Consider the following 16,104-nt stretch of genomic DNA (forward strand, 5'->3'; position numbering starts at 1 on the left):
CTGTTCCCCAAAACCTTCCTTTACCCCCTCTGTTGCACAATTTCTGCTTCTTCCGGTTCATCCCCATCATCATCATAATCTAAAACTTCTTCTTCCAAATCAAAATTCTGCTCCACACAACCAGCACCCCAGCTGGTAGATGGCTCTTCAGACACCAATTGTTGCACATCTTGAATTACTGGACCAAATATACCCCCCAATGTCAGGCGAGCTGCTCCGAGTCTCGCCCTCTCTTCAATCCGGTGTCTTGGTGGTGCCCTAGCCCCCACCGACACCCTCTGATTAACCGCAGGCCGCCCAAGCCATACTGATGATGACTGCTCCTCATACCCGCCCATTGCATGCTTGCCACACCCAGTCTCGGTACCATTGGCCCTGGCTGCCAGAAATCCAGTCTAACCTGCGCCATACCTGCCTTTCTACTAACATCAGTCTCACAGTATAATATACCTCTCATAGCTAACCCACCTTTGTCTGCAAATTCAATATGTTGCCCTGTCTGATATATAATCTGGTTATTGACATCCCATTCCTGAACCTTATGTAGCTTTGGACTAAATAACCTTGGAATAAACTGCAGCTTTCTGCCATCCTGCATCATCACAGGCATATTAACCACTTCAATACCTTCTTCCATAAGCGCTTCATCCTCCTCATCCGACACCACTATAACCATGCCACGATTTACTGCAGTGGGTGCCACCTTCTTTAAAGCCACTCCCAACGGTTTTTCCTCTAATGCTCTCTCCCCTCGCTCACTCATTGTTTCCAAGGGGAGTAGAGCTTGTTTTCTGACTGCCCTCGAGACGTGCGTCACCACAAGCGCATGCGCAATATCTCCCCAATCCCCCACGCGGCCCTCCTCTGCCACTGCACACTTCCAGGAGGCTCCTCTCCCTCTGGCTACAATATGCTGCCTAATCATCGCACCTGAATGACGTGCAAACCTCGCATCACCTCTACGACTGCCCGAACTTTGCACAAGTAAACACCACATTTATCAGCCTTATCTGCACCAACGCGCCCTGGCGATGCCCTAATTTTCCTTCCTAATACACTTTTTTGACTGAACGTTTTGTTTTACGATTCGGTGACGCGCATGCAAGTGCTGCCGCCGCCACGCCAGGCTCTATTTGGCCTCCTTAATCACACCCATGCCTGCTCCAACACCCCATCTTATAGAAGATCCTCTCTGCCTTCATCCTGCAACATTTTCAATGCCTGTATTACTTTATTGGAATTATCCTTTATGACCACTTCTGATCTAACCATCAACACCTAAGCAAAACAGCCAACACCAATTACACAATCTAAGGCCTACGTCACAACTTCCAAAAAACAACTATACTGGGTTGGACAAAACAGCCAAAGAGGCCGCCCACACCTTGCCCCTTATTTATAAACCCCCCTATTACTCCCGCCCTTCCGCCCTAACTAACCAATCCTAAAAAAAACAGTGCAGTGGATTTTAGCACTGACCCCCGATTAGCCCGGGGAAGACCAAGCAAGCCCTTGCTTCTCCCAAGCCTCCACTGTCCTACTTATGCAAGGCATGGTTATTTTTTAAGTACTTAGAATGTTATAGCTCTTAGGCACAGGAGGAGATTGGTGAGGCAGGATATCACAGAAGGATTCTTTTTGGGGGGAGTTTATTTGAGACAGCAAAAGAACTGACCAGGGTGGTAGGATTAGGTTTAACGAGGTTGTTGATGATCTTTAGAGGCCATTCACAATTTAGTGGACTTTTGTAAGGGTGAGAGGAGACTGTTGTTGAGAATTCTTTTGTCAAGAAAATGTGAAGAAACGGTTTGGCTTTTCAAGTTATGAGTATGTTGAGTCATGCTATGTTAAAATCCTGGTTTCTTCGGTGCTGTTTGGAGCACTTCTTCAGAATCAGAGCAGTAACAGAGGCAGATAAGATGGGGTTTCTGAATCTGACCTTTGACACACGGATCGTTGTAAATCTGGCTGCTGCCAGAGTTACATTAGGATATAAGGTCTTTTTGGATATGTGTTATTTCCTTGTTTATATTTTTATTGCATGTTATGTTCCAGGACTGTGAGCTGGATGAACCAATGAATCGACAATGGGACACTCCTGCCAGATGAGTAGCAAAGCAGGCCGACGCCAGGCCTTTTGCACAACTATTAGGAGTGGATGCCAAGTGGTAGCTATACAGTGGTGGGCAGGAGTGTTATACCCGTGGGCCAACTCTGACCCATGTTAGCTGACTTTTTTTTAGGTTCGAGGTTGTCTACATTTGTTGATATTAACCTTAGGAGAAAGCTACAGTGTACAACTATTGGGAATGTTACTTTTGAAGGCAATGAAAGCTGATTTAGTAAAAGTGAAGTATTAGTGGATGCAATTGGTCCCAAGATTGATATGGACTGGTACCAGGATGCATGCAGCAATTGAAAAAGCCCAGAAAACGTTATAATCGCGCAATAAGGGGTTTCCGTGCAATGCATAGTTTTGGTATGATTAAGTATACTGTGATTGATATGGAAGATGATACTTGTACAGATCAGAGGGCACTCATTTATTGTTTCTTGGAAATTAATATTATGAGTTGAAATCCTGAGAGGTGATTTCCAAACCTTTAGTTTTGTCTTTTCGTTTTTAACATAAACTGGTGTAGTATTTTGTTCTTCGATTATTTCTGTGGCTTGGGAGAGGGACACTCAAACACCTAGTTACTTTACTTTTTGTTACAGGATGAGAGAAGATGCTTGTGTTATTCTGGAGAGTTTAGTTGTTACTGAGGGGGAGAATCCAGCTTGTAGAGAGATGAAGGAAGTAGGCACTGAAATGATAAGACTTTATTTAAAGGAGGGAAAGATGGGCAAGGTCAAAGTGGTTAGCCAGGGGTTCACGAGGATCTAGATTTGAGAGGATGGTAAGATAGTTTTAGGACACATGTCTGATGTGAGCTGTGATTAGCTTTGGTGGCTTCAGGCTCTAATGAGTTTTTAAGGTGGGAATATTAGGATTTGTGTTTGCATTTGTGAGGTTGGATTTTTAAGTTATAATAAGTTATGATTATTGCTCACAGACCTGTCCTATGAAGCAGGTTTTTTTTCCATTTGAATTGTGCTGCCAGTTTTATGATTGTGCATTCTCGTCCAGGGGAGTGGAGGGATGTCATCTCTCGACTCTGGGATTTTTGAACATGTTGTGTAGTCCACGTGTCCCAGTGCTATGGTAGGTCAGTGGGGGGAGAGGGCGGTATGAGGTTTGGGTGAATATTATGGGGTAGGTCTGTGGCAGGACGACCTCTTGCTCGCCTAGAGGGGTTTAATCCCGGCCATCTTTATTGTTTGTTGAGATATGAAGGGGGTGGAGGTTTTTTGAGTTATTTGTTGGTTTTGCATGTTTCAATGACAAGGTAGTTTGGATTGCATAGAGGAAGCCTACTGATTTTATAAAAACATAAATAAAAAATGAAATGGGTATTTTTTTTATCAGGCCAGCCCAATGTATGGTTTTACTTTGCTGCTGTAAGGCAGCCTGCGACTTTAGAGAGCAGCTGCTTGCGTATACTGCACATCTGGATCGGTACTAACTGGTCTAATTCAGCCTGGGCGGCGGGTGGTGAGGGGAGCACTGAAAGATGGGACCTTTTTGGTACAGGAAGGATAGGTGGGCAAGGTCAAGGTGTCTAGGGACATGCTCAAGAGAAACCGAATCTGAGAGTATGAAGAGGTGCTTTGAGGACAAAAGATAATTGATGTGGGTTGAGGTTGGTTTTAATAGGGTTTGGGACTCCATGGACGTTTAAGGATGGGAATTTAAGGATTTGTGTTTATATTAGTGAACGTACGATTTCGCGTTGCAATTGTTTATGGTTGTTGTGCACGGGCCTGTCCTGTTAAGGTGGTCTTTTACACTTAAATTCTGTAGACTCTAGTATAGTTGTGCCTTCTTGTCCAATGTAACCTTTATAAATATAATCAAAATGGTCCGGTGGATACCATCACGGGTATGCTTTGTGCTACCAAAAATATTTGATGCATACGGAAAAATATGGGTGTCAAAATAAATGTAATGAAAAATAGATCACCCCAAAATAAATGTAATGAAAAATAGATGACCCCTATATTCCAGGCGCACATTAAAATGAAAAAAAGAGATGAAGGATTAGCCTAAGAAGGGAGTCGTTTCTCCATTGCCCCCTTTCTAACAATCAGATTGTCAGTGCCTGGGTTGATTCTCAGCTCTTCTTGATGGCCACTGAACAGTAAACCTGCATGCTGGCATGTAAAATATGTCATATCTCCCTTTAGAGTTAATTGAGTATAGATATTATAAATGCCCACGTTCCTTAACTGAACGTAACCGTTTTCAAGTTCAGCGAAGGTTTGTGAATGTTTTCAGAAGTTATTTGGGAAATAAAAGCATGGTTTTGTCCCAGGACCTGCATGACGACCCTCACGAGGCGCAGCAGCTAGAGAGCAGCTTTATTCCAGTGTGCACGTATTCCGTCCGGCCTGTGGTTGGCACGCTTGCTGTAAATCAAACCCTGGACACATTCCCTTGGGTCTGCAGCAATAATAAACCAGGCAAACAGCAAACAGTGCCCGACTGCTGAGTTTGGAGGATGTTTCTTCGCTCCTAATTGAAGCCAAATGTTGAGCAGACGGAGCTGAGCTGGGGCCGGGCCTGCGCGGTCCTGTGATGTCTGGATCAGTGCCAGGAATCCCTGGATGGCACGACTCTCCGTGAGTCCTTGCATCAGCCGACAGCTACCCTCCACAGCTTCCCGCGGTACGGCGCCCCAGAACCCGAGGAGCTTCGGACTTTAAACCATAGGGTGTCCCCACGACGAGGGGAAGCAGCTCAACAACTTTACTGCGTCCACAAGGTGCCAAGGCCAGCAGCTTCCATCCCGGGATCCCAGCACAGCACGTAAGTCTCATCTCATCCTTGGCTGTCCTGGTGGTAGTTCTTTTCCATGGGCAGGTTGACTGGCGGTTCGGGTTATTAGAAGATTCTAGAGCTTTGTTGTGCACTGGTAGGTAAGTTTTAAGCGATTGGTACCACTTTGAAATAGTGAGGTCTATTGACTCAGTCAGATGCTCTCCTATAGTTGCGTGCATGGCAGTCCAGAGCAGCTGCGTACCTATCTCATAGATGGATTCAGAGACTCGGTGAGTACCGTTTATGTAGGACACATAGCTTAATTTGTAAACAACAAATAATAATTCAATGTTCTCCTTAAGGGCCCCTTCACGTGACCTTCCCGACATCGGGGTTGTCGAATACTAAAGCTGCCTCGTCTTTAACTGATTCCATCGATGCCTCTTTTCCAGTGGCACTAAACTTACTGCATCCTTTTGTTCACTCTTTTCGTCCGTGCTTTCTGTAAACCTTCGTCACTGTTCTCCTGTCTTTCTCTTCCTGCTCCTTTCTCCTTTTCGTTGTGTGTCAAAGTCTAAGAATAAATAAATAAACACGGCTCACGGAAACGAGTGTTGGTGCCCGCCAAGTATACCACTGGCACAAATAAAGCATTTTGTCACACGGTAAAATACAACTACCTTTTGTTGGCTGACTGAAGTCATATTACACCTTCACAACAACAAAAAGTGATGGATGAATTGTTTAGGCCAAACCTTTTTACTCACTGAGAATGTCTGCTGGAAACTTTCCATTGTTGCGCGCTCTTCTCTGCAGTTAGTGAAGGAAACAGACTGTATAAAATGAGTTTGCTCTCCGCCGAAGGTGCAAGGCCTCAGTTCCGAGGCACTCAAGGACTTCAGAGCTACCGAGGACAGTGCGGTGGCTGTCGTAGTTTTGCCAGAACTCATGGTGTGGAGAATGTCTCCGAGTTGTGTGTTGCTAACTTTTCACCCGTCTGCCAACAGTGGCACTCGTATATTGTGGGTACACGAAAGGGCAATCAGCACTGTGCTCAACGAGAATGGACTGGAGCCATTCGCTGGTGTGTACCGGTGTTGAAGACTAGAATAATAGATGGCTTGGCAGCAAACATAATGGTTTATCCCCAAACGCACAGCTCAGTAATTATTCTAGAGCTAAGATTTTAAGACTTATTTGGACATCTTTAATACCTGCTAAGCATATCTTATTTTAACATGTTGATGTATAATTAATTGAGGGATGGCTTTGGAAACACTGCTCTGTATTTTGAACACCTCCTGTATGCAAAGCAAATGTATAAACCTCCACTTGACGTTCACAATAGTAAATTATCTCCTAACGCCCTGCGATGTTTTATGTCCTATAAATAAAGGCCACACAATAGATAAATCTAATTTGGGTCCATATTGCCATTGACAGTTCCCGGTAATACCATAAACCATGAGGTCATAGGTCAAGTGGTTTGTAAAAGTCATCAGAACCCTGGGATGGCACTATAGGATCATATTACATATGTTATGTTTTATGTATTTTTATATTATATGCTCTTGTTTAGGGTACTTAGCTTGAAACGTTTTTTTTCAAACGGGGAAATGTTTATCGGAAATAGTATGTGGAATACCAGACTATACCGTTTGGTTGTCTGCAGTAAAAATGAGAGAATAATAATCATGTAGTAAAGAATGCAGAATTTTAGAAGAACAAAAACAGAACAGTCGGTGCCTTGTTCAAAAACCCAGGGAGACACTGTTGAAGCTGTTCTCTGCATGATGCATCTAACAATGGGCATTATTTGGAATTATAATGTTTACGGTTTGTTGTTTTGTTGATCTTTTTATGAAAACATTATAAAACAATAGACAGAGGTTAGAGCAAGTGGAATTATGCGATTCTGTGCCTGCAACATTTACTGCATAATTGTGGATGTACCCCACTTGCCACATAATTCATTATTTTTTTTGTTTCTAGAAAATACCACTGCTACAGAATATGTCACAAAATACCACATTAATTTGCCTTTCATGCTGCATAATTTAGATAACCCTACTACATAATGATGGCCTCCGTTGCCGCCTGTTGGCTGTGGCCCTGACAATGGTAAAGGTCTGCAGAAGGGTTTAGGAGCTGTCATTATCATGAAGAAACCTATATTTCAAAAGTACCCATGAAATACGTTGCACATTTTTTACAGGTCCTGTGAAATATATTTGTTTACCACTGCATTTTGTCTAACAAAAGCTTCCCGACGTAATATATACCAATGCATATGTATATACATGCATACATTGATGTTAATTGTTGTATCAAAGTCCTCATATTGCTGGATTGTGGCTAAGTTCTCCTGGTGCAGCTGCAGTATTAAAAGCTGTAGTAAACATCTTCTGAATTAAGAGCTGTAATGAAGGCCTTCTAGTACCTGTATCGTAGAACAGGCTTCTGTGGCTACGGCAGCAGTAAAGATTTGGGCTCAGGTGTTTTACGAAAGGCCTACAAGGTTGAGTGGAGATGTTGTAAAGAGTCCAGAGGCTCTGCACAGTGGGAAAGATAAATGTGCAGGTGTAGTAACGACCCTCCTTACTAAAGACCGTAGTGAAGGTCTGGGTACCACTGGGAAGAAACAAGAGAAATAATCCCTTCTCTCCAAATACTTGCAGTTGGTCCAGAAGATTAATCCACAATGTCAAGTGTTGCAGTAAAGACCTGCTGGGCAAGCCTGTAGTAAAGTTTCAAGTTCAGGTGTAGTAAAGGCCTCCTACTTTAGGGGCTCTACTAAACGTTCTGATGCAGGCGTTGTAGTGAGTCCTTCTTACCTAGAGCTGCAGTGAAGTTCGGGTACAGATCTTAAAGTAAGGGCCTCTTAGCTGTAATCAAGATGTTGGTCGGGATGCTTTTGTAAAGGTCTTCAGACTAGGAATTACAACTGAGCTCCTTTCACGCATCTTGTAGTACAAGTCTTCTCTGCTCGGGTCCACAATGAAGGAGTTAGTGCAGGTGTTTTAGTGAAAGCCTCCCAGGCTGGGATGTGTAATAAAGGCTCTGGGGAAGGTGTTGTAGTAAAGACTTCCGAAGGTTTGTGGCTGCAGCTGGTGAACTTTCCAGTGCTGGTGAATACGTACCTGATGATTTGGACTGACTGAGGAAGCAAGGAGGGCAAGCCTGACTCTCTTATGTGGAAGTTCGCTCCCAAAATTGTTTTGCAAAATCAAGGGGCTAATTTGTGCATTTTTACTGCAGAGTAGTAATTTAAATGGATTAAAAATCCAGAGTAACTCAAAGGGCAGCAGTGAAGGCTTCAGTGCTTAATGTGGTTTCCGGTGCTCGGCACTTAGGACAGACTGCCACGTGGTGGTGTTGCTTATGGCTAATTTAGAGATTAGCACTACAGTTGTTTATTAATTCAATATACATCAATATGACTAATGCCTGCTGCCAAGCCATTGCTATAACCTGGGTGGCCTGTAATAAATAGTCCGAATTGTCACACTTGTATGATTGTTATGTTTAGTTGTTGTGTTGGTGGTGTCATTGGCAGCGCTGGCAGGGACAATAGGTGGTACAGGCTGCAGTGGCCTCAAGATGAGGGCCCTGGAACTTATTTTACAAATTAAGCACTGGAAAGCACCCATTCCTTTTGTAAAGTGCTGGCAAACCGTACCTCTCCAGAGGTATTGGAACTCATCCAATCCAAGAAAATTTGAAAGAATAGTAGTGGCAAAACTGCTGCTTGTTCGGGACAGTTTCCCTTATGATTGGTAAAAAGTTATAGGTACTAGATTCAGTTAAAATAATATGTTTAAACAACGCCACACAACCCATCATTTTTTTCTAAATGTATGCAAAATGTTTCTTCTTCAATACTACCTCTTGTAGGAAAGTGTCCATTATGTATGGTCACCCCCACTTATTGCCCCCAATGCTAACGTGTATGACTTTGTAAGTACACTGGAAGTCTGCTAACCAGTCCTCAGTGCCTGTGTTTTCTCCCTAAATTGATTTGTCGACATGGAGATTCCCTGATTGGCAAGACTTTATCCCCTTATAAGCCCCTAGAAAATGGTACCCATGGTACACCAGGGTACCCAGGGCATAGGTGGTAAAGGGGACCCCAGGGCTGTGGCACAAGTTTGTGCCACCACACAAAGTTTTGTTGGCAGGCCTGCCATTGCAGTCTGCCAGAGTGGTGCAAACTGCTCACGTTAAACTGTGTCCTCACCATGAGTGGCACAACCCCATACACTGCCTTATATATGTGTCAGCCACCCCTAAGGAAGGCTTCTACAGCCCAGAAGGCAGGGTGTGTTATATTTAAGGTAAAGGCATGTAAGCACAAGCTTACAAGTCTATAGTGTCCTTTCCATTAAAGTACACTATAAGTGCTGGCCGATCCATAGGATAACATCGGACTTAAGCCTGGGTAGGCCCGGGCTGCTAGCTCCATTATGGTACTGCCAAGGTATGTCGAGTTTGCTGTCAAACAACTTGCTTTCTCTCCCCCCAACAAAAGTCTGAGTGGAGAGATGGTTGACGTGCACCCATGTAGCACACTAGAGGTTGCTCACCTTTTTGCCACCCTTCTTTGTGCTCTGGCCGATCAGCCCACACTTTTTCTCATGCTTAATGCCATCAAGTCAGGTTTCTGATTTCCTCCCAGGCAGCCTCGGTGCTCCTAGGAGTCGGAGACAAAGGTTGAGGCACAGTGGCTTAACAAAACTTAAAGAGGCCTTCTTGCAAAGTACCTGGAGGAGGCCCCTTTCCCCCTGGACTCAGTCAGGGGCCTATTGCTCATGCACAGAGTGAGTGCTGAGGGGACCCCCTGGAGCTCAGGGTAGCCCCCGCTCCGTAGGGGCTGCAGGGGCCTTCGTTATGCCCCTGCTGAGGCAGGAAGGAGGTCACGCCTCCCACCCTCCAGCCGGGATAGCAAATAGAACCATCAGGTCGCTGAGCTTCAAAGACTTTACTGCCTCTGATAGCCATCTGTGCTGTCCCCCCAGCAGAGGAAACAGCCCTCCCCCTGCCCCAGGCATATTTGCTCGTGGTCAGGTGGGAAATTAGTTATGCATGAAAGTGCACACCCCCAGCAGGTTGACCACACCTTTAGGATGAGCTGCCCAGTCTGTGCATTAAATTCTGATCTCTGCCATCTTGGGAGTAGCAAAATATAGGGTTCTGAGTAGCTTAAGGTGACCTACCCCACCGGATGTGATCACCCATTGGCCACTAGTCTCCACACCTCTAACTCTCCTAAATTAAGGATTTAAGGGACTTCCCCGACACCAGAACCGCAGTTCTGACCAACCAACTTCAGAGATGGACAAAGAGAAGCTGTGCATCACCGACAATAAGACTCTGCTCACTGCACCAAGGCAAAATAGGGATACTCTATCCCTGAGGCAATGGACTGGGAATTGCATGAATGACCCTCATCTTTGGTTGAAACCCTTCCCTCCTGACCAGAAGGACCCTTGTGGAAGCCAGAAGCACCCTCTGGCTCCCTAGGACTAGTAGCAGTAGTCCCCTGCAAACTGTAGGTAAAAACACTCACAGGATCTGAAGTTTCACTGGCCATCGGGCCTACTGTGGGATCGTCGAAAGACAAGTCGTCAAATGTCTTCTGGGAGTTGTAGTCCTACCTACCTCCAAGTTTCATGGTGCTACACCGCTCCTTAACGCCGCCAAGGCTTGTTGGTTGCCAGTCAGATAACTAACCCCCACACTCGACATTGCAGGAACAGGGCACAACATGCAGCCTGCATCCAACATCTGTAATCCAGCCCCAGCTAAGATTTTGCATCCATTTGTTAGCACCGTTGTGAAAGCGGTAAAACCAGCACCAGCGCAAGACCCATTCAGCACTACAGACAGCCAAGATAACGCTGCACCCGGACCCCACAGACCAGGTAGAAGTGAACTGACAGTTGAGGCCTAGTCCTAGGACCCGCACAAGCTTAACCCTATAAGGGTCACTTGCAGCTCGACCTCCAAGTGATTGCTTGCCACAGTACTTAATTTGTAAATAAAAACGTGCTGCTGCCCAAAGCCCTCCTCTTAAGCACACAGCTGCTGTAATTAAATGTGGGAACATGGAATACTGAGGCGGTGTAATCCTGAAGCCACCTCTGGCCTCTTTAATCCATTTACAGCCACTCCCTGCCCCTTCAGCTCACTCTAGCAGCTTTCTGCTTTCTCTCTTTGTGACGCTTTTTCGTTTTTCCCTTCCTCCGTCTTTCCCATATGTGTCTTTTGCTTGCAGCAAAAGCTTCAGGCAGAAGAATAAGCCCCAGCCCTCAAAAATAAGTGCTGGTGCTCAGCACCGGAAACAACAAGCACAAATTAAGCAGTGGCTTCCCGTCTTTGACTTCAACACAAGTCCCAATCAGTACCACAGACAGGCACAGCAACACTGCACGCGGAAGGTACGAGTCAGTTAAAACTGAACTGACAGTCATGATCTGGTCCTAGGGACTCCACAACCTTAACTCTGTGTGGGTTCCATGCAGCTCGCTTTCTAAGTACGTTTTTGCAAACAGTGATATTTCTCCATAGACCTCAATGTAAAGTTTAAATGTCAGTTCTGCTGTGATTTAATATTGCTTCTAAAATGTATACCTCTGGTTATACAGATTCAATTCTGTTTGTTTTGGTGTCCAAATTAAGATAAAAATAATCTATATTTTTATAAATTGTTGGCTGATTTATTTCAAGTCGTGTCAATTACTTATCCTCCATGATGGTGCTATGAAATATGGAACACATGTTCCTCTAAGTAAAGCCCGATTGCTCTTTGCCACAATACCAGGCCTGAGCTAAGGATTTGCTGGTGTGAATCTAAGGACCATCTTTGAGGTATTGTGAGAGTATTAAAGGGTGAGGACTTACCCCAATACCACATAATACTCCACTTTCCTACACCGCTTCTTAGCAGCTTGAATAAAAATCTACTTGAAATGGCAAGGGTCGAAAATCAAAGGTTAAAATGTATGTAACTCTTACAATCACAAGCAACAAAAATCAGAGCTAGACAAATCTTACATGCTTGTACAGTAGTGCTGTTGTTCAGTTACACTGAGCTCACAGGATTGTAGAGCAAGACAGGTTACACCAGTCGTACCTGCTTCAGCTCTAGAGATCAGTATTGATTATATCATAAAACTCTTCATCTACGCAGATGATGAAATGCATCCTCACTAGTTAGGAAATAACATTTATAGCAGTTAGTACACGTTGGTACCCAAGCAACACAAAATAAGCAATATATCTAACAAAACAGCATAAATTATCCATTAAATATCAGCTTGATTTACATTTCTGAAGTGTGTTGTTAGGAAGATCGGTTGCCATTTCCTAAAAATTGAGACATTGCTTCAGGAAATAATATTTCATTTTGGATTTAAAAAAGATCAATTCCCTCAAAGAAAGAACTTCTAATTGTCATGGAAAACATTATGTTTGTCCTAAAAATGCTTGATTTTTATTTTTAGTGAATTCAAAGACCCATTTGTCGTGTTCACCAAGCACTAATGTGTACTGCTGTCACACATGATCAGATTCTGCCTTTCCTGTCCATTTATCATTATCATTAAATACTTGGGTTGCTCCTTACATGACAGGAAGTTTTAGGACCATTGTGCTGGGCATTCCCACAATTAAGAATGAGCACCACCTTAATGCAACTGACAGCCACAATTCTTTTAAGAACGCCGGGTATATGTCTAGGATAAGCCACTATTATTACAGAATGCATACTATGCAACATAGATGGGCTGTAATTATGCCAGAGATAGATCATTTCTAAGAATGCAAATGAGATGTCAGGAGGGATGCGGGCAATTATTAATCCAACCAAAGGAACAGTAACACTAAGAATGTTCACAATATGTCAGATATGAGTTATGGGCCAAAAGTATGCCAGGGACAGCCAATAAACAATCAAGAGTAGATAGTATAAGGCAAGAATGGGCAACTATTATACCACTGCTAAATAGTAAGTTACCAGGACTGCACACAATCTTTCATGGATGGGCCACTATTTTGCCAGAAACAGCCAAATTGTTGTCATGAAGATTCCCTGTGTGGCAAGGATAGGCCTTGTGACATCAGGAATTCCAAGAATGTCACCATGAATAATCATATTTTGGATATATGCAGATTGGAGGAAAATAACAGTCTCTATTGCCCAACGACCCTGAGAAAACAATTACGAATGCCCATTATATGCCAACTCCATGCAAAGAATAGGCCTCCATTGTTACAGGGATACCCAGCATGTTTTCCAGAATAGCCATTCTATATCAAGGATGAGCCTCTTTACTTGCGCAGCCTTCTTGCCACGTACCTTACTTCAAAGGACATTTCCCTGCTTGCAAACCACAAAAACAAACAGCAGATGCAGATGCAGGGAGATAAATTCCTTCTTGATAACAAGCATTAGCAAAGCCAATAGGTCTCGCCTATGGAAGAGCTGTTGGCTTTGCAAATGTGTTTTAGCCATGTTGTACACCAGCGTGGCTGCTATTCAGCATGGTTAAAAGTTAGTGGCGTGGAGGAGAGTGTCACGGAGTGGCATAGAATGGAATGGCAAAGAATGCAGTAGAGTAGAGTGGCCTAGAGTGTTGTGTATTGGAGTGGCATAGAGTGGAGTCACCTAGAGTAGCATACAATGGAGTAGAGTAGAGTGGAGTACAGTCGACCTGTGTACAGTAAATTGGCATAGACTGTTGAGAAGTATAGCGTCGTAGAGTGCAGTGGCATAGAGTGCAGCAATGTAGAATTTAGTTGCATACCATGCAGTGTCATAGATTAGAGTGTTGCATAGTAGAGGGCAGTGGTGCAGAGTGGAGTGGTACTGACTGGAGTGATTCTGAGTAGAGTAGAATGGCATAATGTGTAGAGTGCTGAGTAGAGTGGCACAGAGTGCAGTGGCGTAGAGTGGTGCAGAGTAGAATATAGTGACATAGAGGGCAGTAGCATAAAGTGGAGTGATGCAGAGCAAAGTGGCGTAGAGTCCAGTGGCGTAGAGTGATTGACATAGAATGCAGTATTACAGAGAACAGTGGCGTAGAGTGCAGTTTTGTAGAGTAGAGTGTTGTAGAGTGCAGTCGTGTAGAGTAGTGTGGCACTGAGTAGAGCAGTGTAAAGTGCAATGGCATTAAGTACAGTGCTGCAGAGTAGAGTGCAGTGGTGTAGAGTGCAGTGGTCTAGAATGCAGTGACATTGAGTAGAGTGTAGTGGCCTGGAGTGGAAAAGAGCAGAGTGGACTGGTGTAGAGTGCACTAGGTAGAGTGTTGCAGAGTATAGTGAGGTAGACTGCAGCTGCAAAGAATTCTGCAGCGTACAAGGCAGCGTCGTAGAAAGCAGTGGCATAGATTAGAGTGGTGCATAGTAGAGTGCAGTGGTGCAGAGTGTAGTGGTGCAAAGTAGAGTGGCATAGAGTGCAGTGGAGTAGAGTGGTGTAAAGTAGAGTCACAGAGAGTGCAGTGGCATAGAATGATGTAGAGTTGAGTGGCATAGAAGAGTGATGCAGAGTTGAGTAGCGTAGAGTAAGGTGATGTAGAGTGCAGTGAAATAGAGTGTAATGGTTTAGAGTAGAGTGGAATAGGGTTCAGTGGCATAGAGTGGAGTGGCGCTGAGTAGAGTGGCATAGAGTGTCGTGGAAAGAGTACACTGTTTCAGAGTAAAGTGGTGTAGAGTGGAGTGGTGCAAGATAGAGTGCAGTAGCGTATAATGGCCTAGAGCGTAATGGCTTAGGGTAAAGTGGTGTAGCGTGCAGTGGTGCAGAGTAAATTGAAATGGCATACAGTGGATTGCCATAGAGTGCAGGGGCATAGAGTTGAGTGTTACAGAATAAAGTGCATTGGCGCAGTGTATTGGCATAAAATGCAGTGTTGGAGAGTGGCGTAGAGTGGTGGGGCGTAGAATGGATTTGTGCAGAGTAGATTGGAGTGGCCTAGACTGGAGTGGTGTAGAGTGCAGGGGTGAGAAGTGCAGTCAGTGGTGTAGATTAGAGAGACATAGAGTGCATTGGCATAGAGAACACAGGCATAGAGTGAAGTGGCGTAGAGTGCAGTGGTGCAGAGTGCAGTGACGTGGAGTGGTGCAGAGTAGAGTGCAGTCATGTGGAGTGGTGCAGAGTAGAGGGGAGTGGCACATTCAGTTTTCTTAATATCACTATACAGTGCACAAACAATGTGTGAAAATGGCATCACCTAATGTATTGATTTGTTTTGATCATATTCAGTTATTTGTTTCCAACACACTTCAGAATTAACAAAAATGTGCATCATTTGGGCATTCATTATTCTGATAAATTCTGAAATACTTGCACAGTTCACTTAAAGGTTCTTCTGTACTAGATAAAACCCTTCTCTACCCGGTATCTTGCAAGCTGGAGCTTGAAAACAGAGCCTGATATTTGACCTCTGTTTTGGACGCACAGCAAATATGATAAGATGAGAACAAGATCTACAGGCCTGTTTACAGAAAGGAGGACTTGTGAAGGAATAAAAGGGGAATTGGTCTGAGAAGGCTTTGCGCCTTCAGAAGGATGAACTTGCTCTGGACAGCCTAAAACAAATAAGGCCAGCAAATAGAAAGCCAGAAAATGTGAGTTACCGTTCCCAGGGAAGCTTTCTGAATGTTCCCAAGATGTCTTTTGGTAAACCAGACAGCTGAACTGTCTGGTAGGCTTTGACTTCTAAGACAGCATATAGAAACCCACTAAATGTGAGTTACATACCATAAAGCCAATAGTAAGCAACGGGTGGAATGCATTCCCAGGGAAGCTTTCTGAATGTCCTCAAGATGCTTTAGCAAGCCTGATAGCTAAACAGTATAGCATTGAGCTACCCATGCAGAGATTATAGTGGGATAAAGGTGGATTGGAAGTACCTGATCTCGAACTATACTACCTCGCATTGCACCTAAAGCATGCAGTACATTGGTTCGATGCCGAACCCAACTGGGAAAAATCCCTCTGAGCCACTGCTACTGGGAGTAAGTACCTTGGGTTCCTCCTGCTGTGTGGTAATAGAATACCAGGGATGATGCCACATGTGTTGAGACTAGTATGCAGACTCTGGTAACAGGCAGTACAGGTGGTGCTGCATAGGGCGCCGCAAGCACCTGAACTGGTGGTATGGGAAATCCAGCACTTTGTACAAATGGCTCAAACCATGAGTATAGCCTTGGAATATCTATATTCATCGGGCTGGTTTATTACTTTA

The 16,104-nt window shown here is 44.2% G+C and overlaps 1 protein-coding gene across 2 annotated transcripts in view; it reads left to right on the forward strand.

The window, feature by feature from the left end:
* The first annotated feature begins 4,618 nt into the window (after positions 1-4,618).
* DDR2 (discoidin domain receptor tyrosine kinase 2) overlaps positions 4,619-16,104 on the forward strand; it is a 737,021-nt gene continuing 725,535 nt past the window's right edge. Inside the window, exon 1 of one of the 2 annotated variants that reach the window (XM_069231100.1) lies at positions 4,619-4,909. The gene's annotated coding sequence lies outside the window, so the exon portion shown is untranslated. The remainder of the gene's footprint in view (positions 4,910-16,104) is intronic. The other variant, XM_069231101.1, reaches the window with a different exon arrangement.

The sequence above is a fragment of the Pleurodeles waltl genome, chromosome 4_2, assembly GCF_031143425.1.
Source record: "Pleurodeles waltl isolate 20211129_DDA chromosome 4_2, aPleWal1.hap1.20221129, whole genome shotgun sequence".
Classification (NCBI taxonomy): domain Eukaryota; kingdom Metazoa; phylum Chordata; class Amphibia; order Caudata; family Salamandridae; genus Pleurodeles; species Pleurodeles waltl.